We start from the raw sequence: 20,210 nt of genomic DNA on the forward strand, positions 1-20,210 counted from the left end.
ATTTCTCTAATGATTAATGATGTTGAGCATTCTTTCATGTGTTTGTTGGCAGTCTATATATCTTCTTTGGAGAAATGTCTATTTAGGTCTTCTGCCCATTTTTGGATTAGGTTGTTTGTTTTTTTGTGATTGAGCTGCCTGAGCTGTTTGTAAATTTTGGAGATTAATCCTTTGTCAGTTGCTTCATTTGCAAATATTTTCTCCCACTCTGAGGGCTGTCTTTTGGTCTTGTTTATGGTTTCCTTTGCTGTGCAAAAGCTTTTAAGTTTCATTAGGTCCCATGTTATTTGTTTTCTGATTATTGGGTTGTATGAGTCTTCATGTGGTCTGGACACAAGTTCTTTGTCAGATATAGTTGCTAATATTTTCTTTCAGTCTGTGATTTGCCTTTTCATTTTCTTAATGGTATCTTTTGGAGACCAGATTTTTTTGTTGTTGTTGTTTTTTGGCCCTGCTGCGTGGCCTGTGGGATCTTAGTTCCCCTACCAGGGATTGCACCTGTACCACTACAATGAAAGCGCCTAGTCCTAACCACTGGGCCACCAGGGAACTCCCCAGGAGACCAGATGCTTTTTGGGGGGGTGGGGTACGCAGGCCTCTCACTGCTGTGGCCTCTCCCGTTGTGGAGCACAGGCCCCGGACACACAGGCTCGGCGGCCATGGCTCACGGGCCCAGTCGCTCCGCAGCATGTGGGATCCTCCCAGACCAGGGCACGAACCCGCATCCTCTGCATCAGCAGGCGGACTCTCAACCACTGTGCCACCAGGGAAGCCCGAGACCAGATGTTTTTAAATTTTGATAAACTTCTGTTTATCAAATTTTCCTTGTTGTTGTTTGTGCTTTTTGCTTTATAAGGCATTCGAATTACTGAAATGAGGTTTTCCTGGTATTGAAAGTGCTCAGCAGACCTTTACTTATTTATTTTTTATATTTGTATTTTAAATTTTTTGGTAAAATCCGTATCTATATATATTTTATTTTAAAGTTTCACGTATACAACATTACATTTCTAACAACACTTCATGAAGTTGTGAGACTGAAGGAAACCATGCTTAGTGCTCTTAGGACTGTGTGCCACATGATAGGGTCTCTATAAATACAGACTCTTGTCAGAGCTTTTAATTACCTGCATGTGACTGAAAAAGCTATCGGGGACCTGCCAGCAATTCCATCCTAAGGCCGAGAAAGACCAGCTCCCTTGGGGGCCACCTCTGTGTCATGGGCCATCCCAGAGAAGGAGAAATCACTATAATTTGGACAGCTACCATCAAGTGGATGTGTAGAACACAATAATGAGGGACATGGGTACCTTTAAGCTTAAAAATGTTTAAATCAGAATGCATAGTTGTAATTGTACAACTGATTCAGTGTACCACAGGGTTCAGTGGAACTCAAGTAAGCTGTGCTTGGGGAAATGTACTCGGGCAGAATTCTAGGGAGATGTTAGTTAAGATACCTGTTTTTTGTAGGAATATATATATATATATATATATTCCCCTTCTTTTCAATAACTTCAGAGACTGGGAGTAAAACAATTTGCAGTGTTTTTTGTTTGTTCATTTGTTTGTTTACAAATGTCCTTAAAGTCATCATGCTGCAAGTCAAGTCAGTTTTCTTCCAGTTTGTTCTCAGAGGAAATGGGTAAGAACACATAAGCATCTCTTCTTCATACTAAGTAATTGCATGCTCAGATCCTAAAATGTCCCTTCTGGATTTATTTTCCAATTCTTTTATTATGTTAGTTACTCTCTGCTACAAGCCCGTCAACTATCTCCGAAATCCCTGTTGGATGCTAAGCCCAGATTTAAGTGGTCAGTCATCTAGTGAAGCCCTGAGGATAATGGGGTCGTTCCTAGCGCCCACTGCTCCGAGCATCGTGGTGATGGTGTAACCACAGTGCCACGCGGCCAACTCATTTCATTTCTATTCCACCATAACCAGCACTGTATCCATATGCTAAAAAGCATTAAGGCTCTAAATTCACAATCAAAGTCTCAATCTCTAAACATTTTGGAGGAAAAAAAATGTCAAGATATTTTAAAAATTTAAACGTCAAGGTCTGCAAGTAAAACTCATGAATTTAATGAAAGTTCAACAAATTGTGCCCATCCACAGTCAGCCAATCCGCAATAGCCCCTGAACAAGTAGATGCCAGGGCCTCTGGGCCTCTGTACCTGTTATTTACACTGCCAAGGATGGTCTTTCCCCAGGCAGCCCCATGGCAGTCTCCCTGGGCCCATTCAGGTCTTCCCTCAGAGAGCATCTTCCCAGCAAGGCCTTTCCTGGTCATCCTCACCACAGCTCTCTCGTTCAGCCCAGCCCACTCCAACCCACCCTTGGAAATTCCCAGTCGTCCTTTTAGGCTATTTTATATTTCTTCACGGCATGTAACAGACATGGTCTATATTTTTAGTTGTCAGTTCGCGTGTTGTCTGTCTCCCCTAGTGGAAAGTAATTTGTGTATGTTATGTTCACTGCTTTGTTCCCCAGCTCTAAGAAGAGTTCCTGGCACAAAGAGCTCCTCAATAAATAACTTTTGGATGAATAAATCTATGAATGCAAGTAGAATTCTTTGTGATGAGAAAGAGCATTTGAACATTTATTTTTATCTCTTTATTTTATGGAAAATGTATATAATGTTTACTACGTGCTAAACACTGTTCTAAATTATTCACAAATATATCTCATCTAATCCTCATGACAATCGTATGAAGTAGGACTATTACTGTCCCCAGTTTGTGGATGAGGAAACAGAGGCACCTGCAGCCTGTTCCAAAGTCTGTGCTCTCAAACACTACCATGCTGCCTCCCCTAATTAACTGAAATATATTTGGCAGAAACCGAAAACTGCACAGATTTGGGCTGGGGCCAACCATAGGATGCTTTCTGGGTAAGGTGATTGAGCACGGATGTTGGAGATGAGGCAGTGAATCACATCCAAGTGTAGAAGAGTTGAAGTTGGCAACTCGGAAGAGGCAAAAGAAATAAGGAGGCCTATGCAAGTGAGAGCAGGGGTGGGGGGACCCAGGTAGACATGGGGAGAGGAGTGGGCCTTGGGAGAGGCTGACAAGCAGCTAAATTAGGCTTCAGCGGCTGCCTTACTAGGACCCTACTCTCCAGCGTGGAATTCAGGAGCCAATGGCAATATTGGGCCAATGAGGGCCGGGGAAAGAAGTGTGGACATGGGCCTGAGCATGTGAGAATAATTTGGAGGTGAGGCAAGGAGAGAGAAGGAGGAAAGAAAGAGGAAAACCCAGATTCTGAGAAATTACCCTTCATGTCCTCTCATCTCTCCCCCTATCTTGGAATATCAAATTAATTCACTGATTAAAGCACTCCTTTAAGAAGTGAGAAGATAAACAAATTGTGCTATGTTCATATAGTAGAACGACATTCAGCAATAAAAAAGTATGAACTACTGATACACCCAACAATCTGGATGAATCTCAAAAAAAGGTGGAATAAAAGAAGTTTCTGTGGTCCGCATGTTCATGTCCCCCGCAAACTCATATGTTGAAATCTTAATGCCCAATGTGATGATAGTATTAGGGGTTGAGGCCTTTGGGAGGTGATTAGGGCATGAGGGCGGAGCCCTCATGAGTGGGATTAGTGTTTGTATAAAAGAAGCCCCACAGACCTTCCTACTCCCTTCCACCACATAAGGATACAAACAGATATTTGCGTCCCGGAAGAGGGCCCTTACCATGCTGGCAGCCTGATCGTGGACTTCTAGTCTCCAGAACTGTGAGAAATAAATGTCTGTCGTTTACAAGCTAATCAGTCCGTGGTATTTTGTTCTAGCATCCTGAATGGACTATATTCTGTATGATTCCATTTTAAAATAAAATACTAGATAAACGGGCTTCCCTGGTGGCGCAGCGGTTGAGGGTCCGCCTGCCGATGCAGGGGACGCGGGTTTGTGCCCCGGTCCAGGAAGATCCCACATGCCGCGGAGCGGCTGGGCCCGTGAGCCATGGCCGCTGAGCCTGCGCATCCGGAGCCTGTGCTCCACAACGGGAGAGGCCACAACAGTGAGAGGCCCGCGTACCGCAAAAAAAAAAAAAAAAGCTAGATAAGCAAATTAATCGATAGTAGCAGAAAGCAGATCCATGGCTGCCTGGGGCTGGGGCTGGGGTACAGGAAGGGCAGGAGAGAGGGATTATAAAGGGCTACAAGGAAGCTTTGGGAGAGGATGGATATATTCCCGTCTTGATTGCTGTAATGATTTTGTAGGCGCACATTTATGTCAAAACTTATCAAAAATAGTTACAAAAAATTGGGGATGATCAGATCCATAAATCTGTTCTTTGGGGTTGTTCTCCCAAGGCTTTTAAGTTGAGAACTTTCACCTTTTCCTAAGATTTGATAAATAATTTCTTTTCTTCTTAGTTTTTTTTTTAAGTTGGGGATGAGGGGTGGTAGTAGAAACACCTTTGCTCAGCAGATTTTCCCTGTATAGGGTTAACTACACTTGCCCTTCTCTTCCTTTCTGATATGAGGAACCCTCCCTGGCCCTGGAGGTTTCTCAGGGTTCATAGTGGATTGAATTGTGATCCACAAAAGATATTCCACTTGGAACCTCAAAAGTGACCTTATTTGGAATAAGGGTCTTTGTAGCTGTAATTAAGGTAAGGATCTCAAAATGAGATCACCCTGGATTAGGCCCCACCCTAAGTCCAATGACAGTGGTCTTAAAGCAACATCAAAGGAGAAGACACAGACACGCTGAGGGGAAGGCCATATGAAGACAGAGGCAGGGGCTTCCCTGGTGGTGCAGTGGTTGAGAGTCCGCCTGCCGATGCAGGGGACACGGGTTCGTGCCCCAGTCCGGGAGGATCCCACATGCCGCAGAGCGGCTGGGCCTGTGAGCCATGGCCGCTGAGCCTGCGTGTCCGGAGCCTGTTGCTCCACAAGGGGAGAGGCCACAACAGTGAGAGGCCCGCGTACCGCAAAAAAAAAAAAAAAAAAAGACAGAGGCAGAGATTGGAGTGATGCAGCCGTAAGCCAAGAGCTGCTGGCACCCACCACAAGGTACAAGAGAGGCATGGAACAGAGTCTCACCAAAGCTCCAGAAGGAGCCAACCCTGCCAACACCTTGATTTTGGACTTCTGGCCTCCAGAACTGTAAAACAATAAATTTTTGTTGTTTTACACTTACAGTAATATGTTACGGCAGCCTTAGCAAACTAATGCAGGGCCCCTAGGTATTTTTATTCCTTACTATCCTTAGCTGGTTATAACTCTATGTCTTCTTTCTTTTTTTTTTGGCTGGTGCCACGTGGCTTGTGGGACCTTAGTTCCCCAATCAGGGATTGAACCCGGGGCCATGGCATGGAGTCCAAACCACTGGATCGCCAGGGAACTCCCCTTATACCTTATTTCTGCTGTTTGTTTTTCCTTCTTGGAACTAGTCCTGTTAGAATTTTATTTCCTTGGTATTTGGCTACTTCTACCTAGATGGCTATTCATTAACTTCTCTAACCTTCAGTTTCCTTGTCTGTAAAATGAGTGTGAGTACCTGCTACCTAGGGTTGGTTGGGAGGATTAAACGAGTTAATATATGTATATGCTCTTATAACAGCACCTGGCATATTGCAGATGCTGTATACATATTTTTACCTCTATTATTAAGTTCTGCTCCCACTTCTGAAGGGGTGGCTCAACTTGTAGCTTCCTAAAAATTGATGGTACCTTTTCTTCCATCATATGGGTAATTGGTGAAAACACTGCATTATTCTTGGAAGGACCTTTTCTTATGGGTCCTGGGCTGAATTCTGAACTAGGTTTTCAGCAAACCCCCTCATGATCTTTACAAACTAATTGAAAGCCTTTGTGATGTCAAAGCTTGTCACGCTTTAGCTTGATGGGCTGGGTGAGTAGATGGGCCCAAGGTCATTGCTTGGTCCACCATATAAGTCAGTTTACCTCTCTTTTCCATGACTACAGCCTAACTTTAAGCATTATTTTGCAAATGTGGGCCATTGCTCATTTAGGGACACAGCAAAAGACTATAGGAGGCTTGTAAAAATCCACCAGTGTGGTTGGAAAAATAAAAGTTTGTTCATGTTGATGTGTGGTTAGCAGAGTCCTCTTCATGGCCCATCTTCATATGAACCTGACTTTAACCATTACCATTGCTGTCTTCCTCAGAGAAGTACAAAGATGTCAAATAGAATAATAATATTGGAACATCCACATAATTAGTTATAAATGCCTCATCTGCAAAGAACAAGTGAGTTTGAGGATGATGAAAATATAGTGGAATGTGTTTAGAACTTTTCATCTCTTTAAGAGGTTGTGGGCAGACCAAGAATGAATGATTTTTATCCATAATTGACAATGCATTAAGGAGCAGCTAAGCAGAACAAAATCAAAAGCTTTGTCAAGTTAAGAAAATATTGTAACTCTCATTCCTTCTATCTACAAAGTCCTTCAATGTCACTGATGGTTAAATTTCAGCTTCTCCTCTTTATTAAGCCATGTTGCCTATTGATCACTTATATTTCCCTAAAAAGAAAGTAAAGGATTTAGCCTTAGAAGTTTATAATTTCCAGAATCTTCTGAGAAGACTTAAGGCGTCTGACCATTCATCCATATTTTACCCAAAGGACCTCTATTTTGACTACTCAATTCCATTAACTGTATGCTCTGCTAACATGAGAATCTAGTATTATTTGTGCATCACTTTAAAAAATATATCAGTAGACCATTTAATAGTTTTCCTTCAGTATAGTGTGTTGTATGTTTGCAACTCAGGGGCTTGATAATAAGAGCACTGTGGGATGTTGAAGTAAGTCAGTTAATTGAGGCTTCAGCTCTTAGGAGGGTTGGGTGAATGGGTAATTGAAGCTTCAGGTTGCCAAGAACTGGATGACTAAGAGGTAGCTGTTTCGAATCAAAGGTAAAATTTTAATTGGATGATGAGCATTCTCAAAGGGAGTATAGCAATTTTCTGAATTGCATAATCTAATGGTTTGAAACTTAGAAAGTAATGATGTCACCTCCCCATCTTTTAAAAGAACATACATGTCCCTCTGTAATTATTTTTTGTGTATTATGTTTAATAACAGCAATAGGCCAATGTCAAAGGATACAGGGGTCAGGAAAGACCAGGCCTCAGGGGTGTGTGGGACAGCATGCTCAGAGACTTTCAGTCCTATGTGGTTGTGTTTTCTTGATTCACAAGTTATAATTTCTTTCTCACCTTTGATAGAGAGGGTGCAAGTTGGTCTCCTGGCACCCACTGCCCAACAGTATCTGATGCGTACCAGGTGCTGGACAATACACAAATAATGAATGATTGAATAAAATAAATCTTCTTAAAAATTTTTTTCATACATATTGTTAATTAACTTAAATGTGAACGGATTAAATGCTCCAACCAAAAGACAAAGGCTCGCTGAATGGATACAAAAACAAGACCCATATATATGCTGTCTACAAGAGACCCACTTCAGACCTAGGTACACATACAGACTGAAAGTCAGAGGATGGAAAAAGATATTCCATGCAAATGGAAATCAAAAGAAAGCTGGAGTAGCAGTACTTATATCAGATAAAATAGACTTTAAAGTAAAGAATGTGGGGCTTCCCTGGTGGCACAGTGGTTGAGAGTCCACCTGCCGATGCAGGGGATGTGGGTTCGTGCCCCGGTCTGGGAGGATCCCACATGCCGCGGACCAGCTGGGCCCGCGAGCCATGGCTGCTGAGCCTGTGCGTCTGGAGCCTGTGCTCCGCAATGAGAGAGGGCACAATGGTGAGAGGCCTGCATATTGCAAAAAAAATAAATAAATAAAAAATTAAAGAATGTTACAAGCGACAAGGAAGGACACTACATAATGATGAAGGTATCAATCCAAGAAGAAGATATAACAATTATAAATATATATGCACCCAACATAGGAGCACCTCAATATATAAGGCAACTGCTAACAGCTATAAAAGAGGAAATCTACAGTAACACAATAATAGTGGGGGGCTTTAACACCTCACACCAATGGACAGATCATCCCGACAGAAAATTAATAAGGAAACACAAGCTTTAAATGACACAATAAACCAGATAGATTTAATTGATATTTATAGGACATTCCATCCAAAACCAACAGATTACACTTTCTTCTCAAGTGCACATGGAACATTCTCCAGGATAGATCACATCTTGGGTCACAAATCAAGCCTCAGTAAATTTAAGAAAATTGAAATCATATCAAGCATCTTTTCCAACCACAATGCTATGAGATTAGAAATGAATTACAGGGAAAAAAACGTAAAAAACACAAACACATGGAGGCTAAACAATGCATTACTGAATAACTAAGAGGTCACTGAAGAAATCAAAAAATACCTAGAGACAAATGACAAGGAAAACACGACGATCCAAAACCTATAGAATGCAGCAAAAGCAGTTCTAAGAGGGAAGTTTACAGCAATACAAGCTTACCTCAGAAAACAAGAAAAAATCTCAAATAAACAGTGTAACCTTACACTTAAAAGAACTAGAGAAAGAAGAACAAACAAAACCCAAAGTTAGTAGAAGGAAAGAAATCATAAGGATCAGAGCAGAAATAAATGAAATAGAAACAAAGAAAACAATAGCAAAGATCAATAAAACTAAAAGCTGGTTTTTTGAGAAGATAAACAAAATGATAAACTATTAGACTCATCAAGAAAAAGAGGGAGAGGACTCAAATCATAAAATTAGAAATGAAAAAGGAGAAGTTACAACAGACACCACAGAAATACAAAGCATCCTAAGAGACTACTACAAGCAACTCTATGCCAATAAAATGGACAACCTGGAAGAAATGGACAAATTCTTAGAAAGGTATAATCTTCCAAGACTGAACCAGGAAGAAACAGAAAATACGAACCCACCTATCACAAGTAATGAAATTGAAACTGTGATTAAAAATCTTCCAACAATGGGCTTCCCTGGTGGCGCAGTGGTTGAGAGTCCGCCTGCCGATTCAGGGGACACGGGTTCATGCCCCGGTCCGGGAAGATCCCACATGCCGCGGAGCGGCTGGGCCCGTGAGCCATGGCTGTTGAGCCGGCACGTCCGGAGCCTGTGCTCCGCAATGGGAGAGGCCACAACAGTGAGAGGCCCACATACCGCAAAAAAAAAAAAAAAAAAAAAATCTTCCAACAAAAAAAAGTCCAGGACCAGATGGCTCCACAAATGAATTCTATCAAATATTTAGAGAAGAGCTAATACCCATCCTTCTCAAATGCTTCCAAAAACATTGCAGAGGAAAGAACACTCCCAAACTCATTCTTTGAGGCCACCATCACCCTGATATTGAAACCAGACAAAGCTACTACAAAAAAGAAAATTACAGACCAATATCACTGATGAATATAGATGCAAAAATCCCCGACAAAATACTAGCAAACAGAATCCAACAACACATTAAAAGGATCATACACCATGATCAAGTGGCGTTTATCCCAGGGATGCAATGATTCTTCAATATACGCAAAGCAATCAATGTGATACACCATATTAACAGACTAAAGAATAAAAACCATATGATCACCTCAATAGATGCAGAAAAAGCTTTTGACAAAACTCAACACCCATTTATGATAAAAACTCTCCAGAAAGTTGGCATAGAGGGAACCTACCTCAACATAATAAAGGCCATATATGACAAACCCACAGCAAACATCATTCTCAATGGTGAAAAACTGAAAGCATTTCCACTAAGATCAGGAAGAAGACAAGGATGTCCACTCTCGCCACTATTATTCAACATAGTTTTGGAAGTCCTAGCCATGGCAATCAGAGAAGAAAAAGAAATAAAAGGAATACAAATTGGAAAAGAAGAAGTAAAACTGTCACTGTTTGCAGATGACATGATACTATACATAGAGAATCCTAAAGATGCCACCAGAAAACTACTAGAGGTAATCAATGAATCTGATAAAGTTGCAGGATACAAAATTAATGCACAGAAATCTCTTGCATTCCTATACACTAATGACTAAAAATCTGAAAAAAAATTTAAGGAAACACTCCCATTTACCATTACAACAAAAAGAATAAAATACCTAGGAATAAACCTACCCATGGAGACAAAAGACCTATATGCAGAAAGCTATCAGACACTCATGAAAGAAATTAAAGATGATACAAACAGATGGAGAGATATACCATGTTCTTGGATTGGAAAAATCAACATTGTGAAAATGACTATACTACCCAAAGCAATCTACAGATTCAATTCAATCCCTGTCAAATTACCAATGGCATTTTTTACAGAACTAGAACAAAAAAATCTTAAAATTTGTATGGAGACACAAAAGAGCCAGACTAGTCAAAGCAGTCTTGAGGGAAAAAAAACAGAGTTGGAGGAATCAGACTCCCTGACTTCAGACTATATTACAAAGCTACAGTAATCAAGACAGTATGGTACTGGCACAAAAATAGAAATATAGATCAATGGAACAGGATAGGAAGCCCAGAGATAAACCCACACACCTATGGTCAACTAATCTATGACAAAGGAGGCAAGGATATACAATGGAGAAAAGACAGCCCCTTCAATAAGTGGTGCTGGGAAAACTGGACAGCTACATGTAAAAGAAGGAAATTAGAACACTCCCTAACACCATACACACAACTAAACTCAAAATGGATTAGAGACCTAAATGTAAGACTGGACACTATAAAACTCTTAGAGGAAAACATAGGAAGAACACTCTTTGACAAAAATTATAGCAAGATCTTTTTTGATCAACCTCCTAGAGTAATGGAAATTTAAAAAATAAGCAAATGGGACCTAATGAAACTTAAAAGCTTTTGCAAAGCAAAGGAAACTACAAATAAGACGAAAAGATAACCCTCAGAAAGGGAGAAAATATTTGCAAACGAATCAATGGACAAAGGATTAATCTCCAAAATATAGCTCATGCAGCTCAATATTAAAAAAACAAACAACCCAATAAAAAAAATTGGCAGAAGATCTAAATAGACATTTCAGCAAAGAAGACATACAGATGGCCAAGAAGCACATGAAAAGCTGCTCAACATCACTAATTATTAGAGAAATGCAAATCAAAACTACAATGAGGTATCACCTCATACCAGTTAGAATGGGCATCATCAGAAAATCTACAAACAAAAAATGCTGGAGAGGGTGTGGAGAAAAGGGAACCCTCTTGCACTGTTGGTGGGAATGTAAATTGATACAGCCACTATGGAGAACAGTATGGAGTTTCCTTAAAAAACTAAAAATAGAATTACCATATGACCCAGCAATCCCACTACTGGGCATATACCCAGAGAAAACCATAATTCAAAAAGACACATGCACCCCAATGTTCACTGCAGCACTATTTACAATAGCCAGGACATGGAAGCAAACTAAATGCCCACTGACAGATGAATGGATAAAGAAGATGTGGTACATATATAATGGAATATTACTCAGCCATAAAAAGGAATAAAATTGGGTCATTTGTAGAGATGTGGATGGATCTAGAGACTGTCATACAGAGTGAAGTAGTCAGAGAAAAACAAGTATCATATATTAACGCATATATGCGTAACCTAGAAAAATGGTACAGGTGAACCAGTTTGCAGGGCAGAAATAGAGACACAGATGTAGAGAACAAACGTATGGACACCAAGGGGGCAAAGTGGCAAGAGTGGGTGGTGGTGTGATGAATTGGGAGATTGGGATTGACATATATACTCTAATATGTATAAAATGGATAACTAATAAGAACCTGCTGTATAAAAAAGTAAATAAAATTCTAAAATTAAAAAAAAATTTTTTTCAGTATACTCGTGGGATGACCTTTCAAGGAAGGCTCCTGTTGACTCCAGAAGATACTGAAGCTATAAAAAGTAAGATAAAACATAAAATTCACCATTTTAAAGTGAACAATTCGATGGCATATAGTATATCTGCAGTTATGCTACCACCACCTCTATCTAGTTCTAAAATAAACTCTGCATCCATTAAGCAGTTTCTCCCCCTTCCCTGCTCCCTCTAGTCCCTGGCAACCACCAATCTGTGTCTGTCCCTATGGACTTACCTGTTCTGGATATTTCACATAAATGGAATCAATCGTACAATATGTGACCTTTTGTGTCTGGCTTCCTTCATTTACTATAATGTTTTTGAGGGTCATCCGTATTGTAGTATATATCAGTACTTCATTCCTTTTTATCGTTGAACACTATTGCATTATATGTATATACCACAATTTGTCCATTAATCTGTTGATGGGCCTTTAGAATATTTCTACCTTTTGGCTATCTGTGAATAATGCTGCTATGAACACGAATATACATGTAGTTGTTTGAGTACCTGTTTTCAGTTCTTTTAGCTACACACCCAGGAGTGGAATTGCTGGGTCACATGGTAGCTCTATGTTTGACTTTTTGAAGGAATGTTTTCCACAGTAGCTGCGCCATTTTACATTCCCACTAGCAATGTACTGTACAAAGATTCTGGTTTCTCCTTAGCCTCCTCAACACTTTTTTTTTTAATAGCCATCCTAATAGTTGTGAAGTGCTACTTCATTGTTTTGATTTGAATTTCCCTAATGACTAATGATGTTGAGCATCTTTTCATGTGCTTGTTGGCCATTTGTATATCATTTTTGGAGAAATTTCTCTACAAGAACTTTGCCCATTTTCAAATTGGGTTGTCTTTTTGTTGTTGAATTGTAAGTGTTCATTGTATATTCTGCATACTAGACCCATATGAGATATATGATTTGCACATACTTCTCCTATTCTGTAGGTTGTCTTTTCACTTCCTTGACAATGGACTTTGATACACAAAAGCTTTTAATTTTGATGAAGTCCAATTTATCTGTTTTTTTCTTTTGTTCATGCTTTTGGTGTCCTGAAGCTTTTTTTTATGACAGAGACTTAATGCTTTAGAGGAAAATGAGACCTTTTCCAGAAGGTAACTTTTACTTTAAAATCCAGAGCCTTGCAAGTACAGATGTAACAGCTCCTTTGGAATCAATGGAAGAATAGAAGGGTCAGAAGCCACCTCAAGCACTGTTTAGAGAAGCTACTAGAGGAATCTCACTTCAATACAAATTAAACATCAGTGGCAGAATCATAAATATTTTAAAATTACCATAGATCAGAAAGAACAGTGTCTTTGAATTATTATTTTTAAAATCAAAGTCAGAAGGCTTGATACAAAATTTGTGGAAATGATTATACTGAGTTGGCCAAAACGTTCATTCAGGTTTTTCCATAACATCTTATGGAAAAACCAAAATGAACGTTTTGGCCAACCCAGTACTTCAACATTTTTCTGTTTCCATGCTAGTTAATTTTGATAGCTACTGTGCTTCCCTTTATAAATAAGGAGACTATTCCAAACTGCAATGACTGTATTTTTCTCAAAGTTTGTTTGCCTATAATTTACCTGATACCACAAATCAGCCAAATGGATCTTAACTTTATTTTTACCTCAGTGTATTATTTAGAAATATATACAGGGGAAAAAAAGCCACAGTTTATTTTCTGGTTCTTGTTTATTGTCATAGGGTATTGGAAGGTTAAGCTGATCTAGTAGCTTTACAAGCAGAATGTAGTTAAGCTCAGAAGAGAGAAAACAGCCACTGTATTTGCCTTCTCCCAAACTAACTTCTGTGTCGTGTGCGTAAGTATGATCAGATTAAGTGAGCATTTTTTTTTAATGTGAGGCATTTATATTTGGGGAATAAAATAAGCCCACTTCTCTGGGTTTTGAAGACAAATGTATCAAATGAAGCATTTTCTCTGTAGATGTAGTGAGTACGTCTCATCGGATATTATATTCAACAAAATAAGTGGGTCATGAAAGCATTGTCCTTGGGCTTTGTTCCTTTCCTTTGTTCTTTGATTGAAAAATTCCATTCTACCCAATGAATACTACATTTTTTATCCCCAGGAGACCAGAGATGGCTAGTGCAACACAAAAGTCTGTGAGTTCTAAAAATATATATTATTATGTGCGAGGCATACAAACTCCTCCTTGAAAATGCTCTGCGAGCGGTGATTAAACTTTTCAACTTGGACCCCTTTCATGCTGCTGGGCTGGGCCTTCCAGTGTTCGCTCTCTGTCTCCCCTTCTTCAAAATGAAACACAATATCTTAAGCTAACAGAACCCAAAGAGGCTGATCATTGGCTCCCATTGTCCCCTGAGGCTGCAGCCCCGCCCCCTTGGCTTGTGCTGACAAGCTGTTTATATTTTTGTAAGGGCCACCCTTTAACTGGGCAGCCTGATGACTATAATGGGCCCGATTGTCTGTGGGCTGCAGAGAGCTAAGTCCCCACATCTGAGGAGGCTGGGGCTCGTCTCTGCTGCACTGGAGTGGCTGATATGGGACACTGGTAAGGGCGCGCTTCTAAGTGTGTGGTGATGCTTTTTGTGGGCTGGCTGGTTGATCCTGAGCACTGTTTTGGAGAAACAAGTTGTGATTGAATTGCTAGCTTTTTCCTGGTTTTAATTTTCTGCCTGCTAAAGACGGAAGGAAGAGATTGGTTCTCTGAATTTGCAGGCGAAGCTCATAGGGATCCCTGTCAATGCTGACAAGAAAGGAGCAGGGAAGGAAAAAACTGGGGAGAGATGCAAGCAAGCGGGTTTGACACCAAAGCAACACGGAAGCGGCAAAGCGTAGGGCTACTTCGCTGATGCTGTGAGACTCAAAGCCTGTTTTATTTTCTAACTTAGCTGTTCACAGACGGGAGTTTAGCTTTGCCACTGTGGGGTTTCTGTAAGCCAGCTGTTAGCCCGTGTAACTCAGCTAACCCGCTTTGAAAGGGTCTAAGATCTGCTGGTGTTTTCAAAGGGCAAACCGTAGTAGTCTTGTTTGCCATAAATAGTTCTATTCAGAAATTTGGGAACGGTTTAGAGCTGCAGGCTGTAAAGTTTTATTGCCCCATAAAAGTGCTCAGAGGGTACTAAAGCCGGCTGCAGTGGGGCTCAGGAATGACGGAAAGACCCCAGCGATTAGAGCATTTGTCCTTGACTAGCCAAGAGAGAAGCCCGTGGAGCCAGAGGACATCACGTGAGAGTTGGGGCTGAGCCCTGAAATGGGTTTCGCTAGCGCTCCTGGGGCTCTGTCTGGTTTCCGGCATGTCAGTGAGCGAGGGCAGAGGGCTGTTCATCGGTGCCTGATTTCATCACCCTGGATGCCCCCCGTGGCGGAGTAGACACCTCTCCTAGGGCAGAGGGCCACACGAGGCAAGGGAGGAGGTGTGCTGTTGCTGGGCGGTCAGCAGGGGCGAGCGGATGGACCGTCATTTTCTTTCTTATTCTCTCTGCCCACCAGCTAGCTAGCTGTTTTAAGACCCACAGTGCGTCCTGCAATGGAGGCAACTCTTGTGCCAAACGCTTATCGAAGAGGTGCTAGGGGCTCCTCACATCCCAAGACCGGCAGGGTTAGGAACCAGGATGGCTTCACGTTCTTTCCTTTTCTGTCCTGCCGCCCTCTTCCTCGTCCTCCCTTCCTCGCTCAGACATTTACGGATCCCTAGTTACTATGTGCAAGTCCCTGGGGACATAGAGCTCAGAAGCATGGTGTCTGCCCTGGAAGAATTCACAGTCTGTTGGAGAACCACCAGGGCAGAGTTATGATAGAAATATGTACAAGGCACGGTGGGAGGGTGGGAGGGACCACCCTTAGCCAGATTGGGGATATCAGTGAGGGCTTTGTGGAGAAAGGGAGGATTCCAGAAGGGAGTCTTGAAGACGCAGGAGGAGTGGGTCAAATGGACATGGAGGGAAGGGTGACTAGTGCTAGAAGTCTCTGATGTGGTCGGTCAGTGGTGGGTCTTGTGAATATCTGTGTACCACGGCTGGAAACCACTGAGCCAAAGGGTCCAGAGGTAGGAGGCAGTATTCAGGGAACAACTAAACTGCTCGTTTAGTGTGGTTGAAACCTAGCATGTGAGTGAATGAGTGATCCTGGCTGAGATGAAACTGACAGAAAATGAAGCCAAAGAATATTGTTCCATAAAGATGAAGCAAAGTGGCAAGATCTTGACACCTGTTTTATCAGGGTAGTAGATATTTAGGGATCCGTCATCTACTTTTTTAAAAATATAAATTTATTTATCTTTGGCTGCGTTGGGTCTTTGTTGCTGTGCGCAGGCTTTCTCTAGTTACGGCGAGCGGGGACTACTCTTCCTTGCAGTGCACGGGCTTCTCATTGTGGTGGCTTCTATTGTTGCAGAGCACAGGCTCTAGGCGCGTGGGCTTCGGTAGTTGTGGCATGAGGGCTCCAGAGCACAGGCTCAGTAGTTGTGGTGCACAGGCTTAGTTGTTCCGCGGCATGTGGGATCTTCCGGGACCAGGGCTTGAACCCGTGTCCCCTGCATTGGCAGGCAGATTCTTAACCACTGCGCCACCAGGGAAGTCCTCCATTATCTACTTTTGTGTTTGTTTAAATTTTTCATAATAAATTTTGTAAAAAGTAGAAGGTACCAAGACCAGAACATAGCTCAAACAGAGCTGAACTTGAATCCCAGGTCTTCTGGTTTCTAGTGACTACTGGAGACCTTGTCAGGTTACTGAACCCCTCCAGTTCTCATTTTCCTCACCTGAAAATGGGAGTAATAATGTCCACCTCACTGGGCTGTTATGAGGATTGAGATGATAGAACATGCAGACATTCCTCCATAGTGTTTGGCATGGAATCATACCTTTTCCCTCTCAGATGAACCGTCTCATCCATTCTGATTGAGGTTTCCAGATGATGCTGTAGAGGGTTCCAAGCAGGGAACCTTGAAATGTTCTGTAAGCTACACAAGCAAGAACTGAGCTGGAAGCACATCTGGGGCTAGACAAGTGGCCTGAAAACATTCACACCACAGACTGACGTGTGTGAGTTTACAAAGGTTAGCCCTGCAGATGGCTAAGGGACAGAGAGCCCAGTGACCTTGGCTCTCCCAAGGCCTCCCCACCTAGAGCAATGGAACCCCAATTTGATTTACATTTATAATCCCTTGCATTTCACGTATTCTCTACTTAAATTGTCAAGTGAGACACACTCACACCACCACTCACATGCAATTAATGATAACTAATAAGCATGCAATTTGGTCATCCTGGGTGTTAAAAGGACCCATCAAGAAAGATGGAAAGCAGATCAGAACCATAGACAGGGATTTCATCCCCTGGGGAGCCCCTGGGAGCCATTTAGATAAGCATCATCTCACCTCAAGCCAAACCTGCTGGGAACAGGATCCCTTATCACACCGGCAGTCCTGTTCAGCCTTTCAAGGAGAGCATTTCCTGGTATGTAGGTCTTTAACTACCAGGTGTGTTTGCCCACTCTTGGCCCTTGCTTTCTAGTACCATACCTGATGAGTCAACACTGAGGGAATGGCACACTTCACGTTTTGCAACTGTTGTGCAAAATAGAACTTCAGTGAAATCCCTCAACCCGTTGACTGTACAGAAACTGCAAGGAGCCAAAGGGCCAACCTCTGACTTTACAAACACCAGATATGCTTCTTGACACCCGTCTCTGGAACTAACTTGGCAAATGCTGTCCATCCTTAATGGTTGTGTAGGAGGGAGGTATCTAAGTCTATAGCATCCTCAAAGCCTCGGTACAGACCTAGTCAGGGCAGGCCGTGTCCAATGTGTGTTCTTCAGTGTGTTAGGGAGCTGAGCCTATCTTCACTGAGATCCCACCAGGGACCCTCCAAGGACAGAGTTCTCATTGGGTGCGTTTTCCCCCCCTCCGACTTCTCCCACTCTGCCCACAAGGGTAAAACAGAGTTCACGCTGAACTTTGAAGCTGTAACCTGGCCTCAGAACTATGTACCATAAAGAGCACTCGCGTGTCTTCCAAAGTAGTTTCAAGTCCATATAGTTTCCTAGTTGCAACACTGGGTGATTTCACTTTAACTGCAGGAGCTCTAAGCAGAATCTTTCTGAGGAGGCTCTTTGTGCAAAAGCCCTGTGAAATCTGCGAGGCCAACTCCTTCCGTGGTCCTCAAGCGCTCCGCGGGCACCTGGACCATCACTGCATTTCCAGGACTGCCCAGGAGAGCCGAGTCTCTTTGCTATGTCACTGACACATAGGTTCTTTCGCTGGGAACCAAGCAACAAGAACCAGGACTCTTAGGATACAGGATTCTTGTCCTGTGCTCCCCACTGGATGATTCTATTATCTTAAGAGCATTGTTAAGGAGAAAACAGCAGCCATCGTTGATTTCTCAGAAATGTGGCCCATTTCAGTATACCCTCAGGGAGGCTAGCTATTGTGTCTTCTGGATACTCTCTGTGATCTGGGCACGCTGGCGGTGGGGGGCAGCATAAATATTAATTAATGCCCGTCCATTAGGAAAAGAAAATGGAAAGACCCCTATAGCAGTGACCCTACAAGCCCCAGAGGCCTTGCTGGAACTGTGACAAGGAAAGGCAGTGACACAGCCTGAGAAAAGCAGCCTTCTTCCCACACTCAACTCAGGCACTGAAGCAGGGCTGGCATTGTCTGCGCTGTCGCTGGTGGGCGGGAGGGGTCCCTGGCAGCCGCCCAGCATCCCCCATCGCTGTCCGGTGTATTCAGGGAACACGGGCCTCCTTGCCGACCGACTGGGGCTCCCCAGCTGCCTTCTGCACACAGACCTGGGGCAGGATCCTCGGGGAAGGGAAGCTGCTGCTAGGGAGGGGACCTGGGCTCAGGGCAGAATAGGGCCGGTGGAAGGAGGGCTTGGCGACCGCTGATCCTTGCCCTTTCCGGGAATTGGAGTCACTGGGTCAGAGAAACGTCTCAATACCTTCCGGGTTTCCAAGGCTGGTTGTAAACCTGCTCCTTTAGGGTGGAAACCACGTCCTTGTATCCACACCCTTAGGAGGGTTTTAGGATCCGGGTGGGGAAGGGAGTCCCATCAGAGCCGCTCCCAGTTCTTTCTGTGGAAGCTGATACTGCAGATCTCCTCCCCCAAGTGGTTGTAAATCTCCCTTCTCCTCCATTTTTGTTCTTTAGTCTCTGAAAAGCCTGAGAAGGGGATGGGGGCGGCAGGCAGGGAGAAGAAAAGAGGCGGAGGGGGGCGGGGCTGAAGAGGAGGAAAAGCTTCCAGCTCCTTCCTCTCTCCAAGGCTTGTTTGTTACTGCGGTGGGAGTTTTTGTTTGGGGGCCTTTCGTTTTTCCTTTGAATCAAAGCAATCCGTTCTGGCGCAGCCCGTGGAACAACTCTTTCCAGCTCGTAGCCCCCAGGCCGAGGCTTGTGTCTCTAATTCCTTCTATTAACGCCAGGGGAACTTAGGTTTTGTTCTGATCTCCTCCAATTCCCAGGCACGTACTTTCCCTGGAGTGGGAAGCTTTGTGCGTGTGGTAGATCACAGAGCCATCAGGCTCCAGCACTTAAAATGGAGGGACTAACACTGATTGAGCACCAACTGTATGCCAGGGACTGTTCTAAGTGCTTTGTGTATATGAACCAGTTACCCCTCCAAGGTAGGTATTATCATTCTCTATTTTCAGGTGAGGAAACCAAGCTTGGAGAGTTAAGAAAATTGTCCAAGGTTGCACAGCTGGTCAGGGGCAGGCTGGCATTCTGGCTCCGGAAGCTGCATTTTTAACCAATATGCGATACCCCCAGGGATGCATTGTATTCTTTCGTATGTATACAGAAGAGTGTATGTATTCAGGCCCCTATTTCTGGTTATTTAACTTCGTTCAAAATTTTTTCCTATTATTGATAATATAATGATGAATGTTTCTGTAATAATAGCTAATAATTCTTAACATTTATTGAACTGCTAACGGTGACAGGCACTGTTTCAAGTTCTTTATGCATCGTAACTAACTTAATCTTTGTGACTACTGTTAGTACTGTTTAACCAATGAGAAAAATGAGGCCAGAGCAGTTGGTTAAATATTTTGTCCCAGGTTGCACAATTAGGAGGTGGCAGAGTTATCTCAAAGCTGTTGGTCTTATGATGCTGTCTAGACATAGGTCTGTGACCACACTTCTGATATTGCTTCAGGAAAGATTCTGAAGCTGGAATTACTAGGGCAGAAGATAGAAATATTTTTAAGGATCTGGATATATATCACAAAATTATTTTCCAGGAACACTGGATACTTATGCTAATTTGTATTCCCATGAGTGCTATGCAGTTGATTAAGGAATCTAAAAGTTGGATGAGCCCCTGGGTGATGTGTCCATAAACCTTTTGGATTTTGTCAGTTAATCCAAATTAATAATATTATTTTTATGAAAATAAAA

General features: G+C 42.5%; 1 protein-coding gene across 4 annotated transcripts in view; it reads left to right on the top strand.

Moving 5' to 3' along the window:
- The window catches only part of TRIM2 (tripartite motif containing 2), a 171,925-nt gene that overhangs the window by 37,793 nt on the left and 113,922 nt on the right, over window positions 1-20,210 (top strand). The window contains exon 1 of one of the 4 annotated variants that reach the window (XM_049709075.1): window positions 11,837-11,855. The exons of 1 other annotated variant lie outside the window; for it this stretch is intronic. The gene's annotated coding sequence lies outside the window, so the exon portion shown is untranslated. Of the gene's footprint in view, window positions 1-11,836; window positions 11,856-14,227; window positions 14,356-20,210 lie in introns of those variants that run through there. 2 more of the 4 variants (XM_049709073.1, XM_004263639.3) reach the window with 2 other exon arrangements.

This window comes from Orcinus orca, chromosome 4, assembly GCF_937001465.1.
Source record: "Orcinus orca chromosome 4, mOrcOrc1.1, whole genome shotgun sequence".
Lineage (NCBI taxonomy): Eukaryota > Metazoa > Chordata > Mammalia > Artiodactyla > Delphinidae > Orcinus > Orcinus orca.